The sequence below is a fragment of the Carlito syrichta genome, unplaced genomic scaffold (genome assembly GCF_000164805.1).
Source record: "Carlito syrichta isolate Samal-C Ts95f unplaced genomic scaffold, Tarsius_syrichta-2.0.1 Scaffold287772, whole genome shotgun sequence".
Lineage (NCBI taxonomy): Eukaryota > Metazoa > Chordata > Mammalia > Primates > Tarsiidae > Carlito > Carlito syrichta.
Window position 1 is genome coordinate 207,979 of NW_007231868.1, and position 4,766 is coordinate 212,744.

The 4,766-nt window shown below is 41.3% G+C and overlaps 1 pseudogene; it reads right to left on the reverse strand.

The window, feature by feature from the left end:
* The window catches only part of LOC103255039, a 2,326-nt pseudogene extending 1,100 nt beyond the window's left edge, over positions 1-1,226 (reverse strand).
* Positions 1,227-4,766: the final 3,540 nt, after the last annotated feature.

Below are 4,766 nucleotides of genomic sequence, written 5' to 3' on the forward strand. Positions count from 1 at the left end.
AGACTGGAGTGCAGTGGCTGCTCCTGGCCACCACAGCCTCCACCTGCTGGGCTCCGGCGACCTTTCCACCTCAGCCTTCTGAGTAGCCGGAAGAGCACTACCACGCCCAGCTAATTTTTTGATTTTATTGTAGAGATGAGGTCTCGCCTGCCCAGGCGGGTCTCGAACTCGCTGGCTCAGGCAATCCACTCACCTCAGCCTCCCAAAGGCTTGGGATTACAGGCTGAGCCACCGAGCCCGGCTTACCCCTTTTTAATGGGACTGTTTTTTTCCTTTTGGCACGTTTGAGTTCCTTGTAGATCCTAGATGTTAGACCTTTGTCGGATATACAGTTGGCAAATTTTTTCCCATTCTGTAGGTTGTCTCCCTGCTCTCTTGATGATTTCTTTTGCTTTTCAAAAGCTCATTAGTTTGATGAGTCCCACTTGTCTATCTTATTTCTTAAGGTAAGGGCATTTAGGGTTCTGAACAGGAATTGGTTGCCAGTTCCAATTTCCACAAGAGTGTCTCCTATGTTTCCTAAGATTCTTATAGCTTGAGGTTTTACGTTTAGGTCTGTGATCCATTTAGAATTAATTTTTGCATCTGGTGATAGGTAGGGGTCCTGTTTCAATCTTCTTCATGTGATCAGCCCGCTTTCCCAGCACCATTTACTGAATAGGTTCTCCTCTCTCCCTAGTGGTTGTTGTTAGAGGCTTTGTCAAAGATGAATTGGTTGAGAAACTGTGGCAGTAATGGCCCCCAAAATAAAAATGGTGTATGTGTGTATGGGAAGGGAGCAAAAGCTGTGGGAGTGGTGGGAAAGAGACAGACGAGGTCAGTACCGGGAACGCTGCAGGTATTTCATAACATTTCTTGTTGATCAACCCCCCCCCCCCATGGACACCTTCTTTGCCCATCAGCAAGACTAGCGTCTTGGCAGTCACGGAGATAGTGACATTGAAGGTGGGAGCTCCACCGGTGCTCTTGGTACGAAGATCCATGGTCAATTCCCCATCCTGCAGCAGTGAGTCCCGGATCACAGAACATTTCTGGCCCCCCAGTGTCAGTCCATTCATGAAGAAATTTGACCGGTCTTTGCCAACCAGGACACCAGCCTCGTTGGGCGTGATGTAAAAGAAGGTTTTGCTGGGGACAGATGGCAAGTCCTCATAGCCCACGATAGCCGCGTCCTGACAGGTCCCGTCTGCCATGAGGTTGTGACTGCAGGCATTTCCCGCGGCCATGGCGCCGCTACTGGAGCTGCTCAAGGCGCTGCTGCAGGGTCCGGGCCTGGGCTCCGGCTGCCTTGGGCAGGCGGGCGAGGGCGGGTGTAGAGCTGCAGGCCCGTGCTGCGCTCGCGACCGCGCCTCTGCTAGCTGTGCTGCCACCTTTCCCGTCTTAAATGGCACTGGAAGAATAGAGGCTGATTAGGGGAAACCAAAGTCTGTTAGTTGATTAACTAGGTTTTATTATACTTCCTTTGTTTTGAGTAAACTTGCTTATCCCTTATTGCAAGGGATGTTACCAAACCCTGTGAGTCATTACAAGACAGTGACCTCAGCTCAGGAATCAGAACAAGACATGGTTTAAAGGATAAACCACATTCTACAAATAACTTTTTTAAAGGCGGTTTCCTTAAGAAAAGCAACATTGATATATTTTTCTTCCTGAAAGAAAATGGAAAAAGAGAATCCATTTCCATGAATATCTATTTCATCTAAAAAAAAAAAAAGTCCTGCGCTGGGGTCAGCTTGAATATACAAATGGAAATATTGTCCAGACACGAGAACAAACCAGCAGCTAAGAATGAAACACTTATCACACTCCTACTAACATCTTATTTTAAAATTTGTTTGAGTGATTTTCTTTCTTCCCATGGAATAATGTGCAGTAATTACAGCCAGCAAGTCTCTGATTAGTATGAAAATGTTACTGTGTTATCAAATTAAGAGTAATAGCGCCTTCTGTGCATGTGACTGGCCCAAGCCTGAGGTTCTTCACGAGGCTTTTTGTGAGTAGGATATGGGCCCCATCAGTGCGAGGACTAGGAATGGGACGCTAAAAGCAGTGGGCCTTACAAAATGGCAAGGACGGTTTTCCTTTTTGTGAAATTGTCAGGACACAATCTCCCAGGAAGAAATTTGACCAGGGAGCATAGATCTGGCAGTTATTCCCATGAGATTCAGGAGCTGCCTGGCAAGGAAGTTATACAAGCGTATTCTTTAACCACTTTATTTAATAATTATATTAAGTGTGACTGGCCAATGGATGACCTAAATTTCTCCAGTCATTCTTGTAGCCTCTCTTATCCCCACACATATTTGTTCCTGCTGAAGAGAAGCCATGTGGGAACCAATACACCCTGTGGCTATGGACATCCATAGGACATCTGTTGAATCTGATTGTCTGTACTTTATTTAAGATACCCCTGAAGCACAGCTGGGTGTAGTGGCTCACACCTGTAACCCCAGCACTTTGGGAAGCTGAGGTGAGAGGATCACTTGAGGACAAGAGTTTGAGGCCAATATGAGTAACACAATAAGTCACCTGACTCTACAAAAAAAAAAAAAAAAAGAAAATTAATATTAGCAGGCGTGGTGGCACATGCCTATAGTGATGGCTACTTGGGAGACTGAGGATCGCTTGAGCTCAGGAGGCAAAGGCTGCTATGAGTTATGACTGTGCCACTGCACTCCAGCTGGGTGACAGAGTGAGGCCTCGTCTCTTAAAAAATTTTAAAAAAATAAAAAAAAAAGAGATGGCCTATAATCCCAGCACTTTGGGAGGCTGAAATGAGAGGATTGTCTGACCCAATGGGTTCAAGACCAGCCTGGGCAACTTGGTGAGATCACATCTCCACAATAAATCAAAAAATTAGCCAGGTGTGGTGGCTCACACCTGTAGTTCCAGCTACTTGGAAGGCTGCACCTAAACCCAGCAGGATGAGGCTGCGGTGGCTATGAGAGTACCACTGCATTTCAACTTGGGCGACAGAGTAAGACTACAATTTAAAAAAAAAAAAAAAAGATATCCATAAAATAAATACTTGCGAGTAAGTCACTCAGTGAAAAAGAAACAATGCATATTTTACCCTAGGACAATTAAATAATTTTGTTGCATGATATGCCTCCTTCAAGTTTGTTTAATAGTTATAATTTCATATGAATTTGCATGGTTCTTTCACATGGTTATCATTTGGTGACACATAACACCGTGCTAGGCATTGAGCATGTGTACAATACTTTGTTGAATAAATGAATGAGTGGTTTTCAAGTAGGTTATTTTTAGGGCAGGAATACTCTTCTACCAAAATGTAAGGCATATGAAAATTAGGGTATGTTTACTTTATCAAAAAATTCATCATCAGGACACATTTAGAATCCGTGCTCACCTATGGGACTTAATTTTTCTTTGTATTGTCCTCGACCTAAAAGTTTGCTAAGCAAATTGTGTGAGCAAGTTTCCAGGAAATGTAAATAATATTACAGAGAATGTTCAACTTATTACGGTTGAAATCTTTTCCAAATACTTGGGAGGCATCAAATTGAATTTAAGTGTAGTACCATGTTATTCATTACACTTTAATCTAATTCAAAGATCTGTAGGGTTGTTTTTCTGGTTTTGTTTTGTTTTGTTTTTTTCCCAGATAACCCTTCCAGAGTCACTGCCTGTAATTATTTTGTGGGGTCAAGAACAGTAAAGTTCTATTCAAGAAGTACCTTTCAGTTAATTCTGATGTCCTTTCCTACAGTTGATCTGAGTGAGGGAAGTTTTAAGAATGTTTATTTAGGTATGTGAAAATAATTCTCCAAGGAGGAGCAAGAACAAACAATAATTGTCAACTGATATACACAATCTTGGTCAAATTGATTCAAATCCTATATTTTGGGCCTCTGGAAAAGATTATATTAAAAATGAACCCAGGCCTAGAATGGTCCAACCAAGAAATAATTGTATAGATTAGAACTGTATTATTCAGTGTCTGACCTGTTGTCGGCAAGCTTTGTAGAAATTTATTGGTGCGATTCCAGGTCTACTGATTGAAAAGTTTTATGATAGGCTTAGGAATCTCTGTTTGAAGAACCTTCTGAGTGCTGGAATTTGAAAACTGCTGGTCTAAATAGAATATCGATCACCAAACTGGTGTGTCCTTGCCTAAGGAAAACACCCAAACAAATAAAAATATAACCATGTAAGCAAAAAAATTAGAATTGTGTTATGCCTATAAACATACATATATAATATATACACAATATACATATTGTTATATATAGTATCCATTTTCTACTTTTATAAATTATGTATAGTATTTTATATAGAGGTACATGTAAATAATATAAAAACAAATATAGATACTAAAATGTTTACTTATGGACTAGGCAATAGAAAAAACTTGGAAACTCAGGTTCCTACACATAGTAAATATCTATTCTATCTTTTGTAATACAATCCATTGTGCTTGATTAGAAATAAAATGGGTGCTGTTCCCAGTAAAAAAAAAATTGCAGGAAACATACCAAAAGTTTAGCATGGATAGTTGAAATTTTCTTTAAAAATAAAATGGAAAACTAACAATAGTTGAATGGTTAGCACTATTGCTAACTTGTACATGCTTAGTACACCTTATGGGTGTTCTTCTGAGAAAGTTGTTAGAAAGGATTAGAGGGGCTTGTTACTGAGGAAATTATCTATTTTCTACCCAAATGAAGTCAGGTGGTTAAGAGCAAATGAGTTAGGCCCTTTGTTGGGGGGGGGGGGGGGGGAAAAGGGGGGGGGGGGGGGGG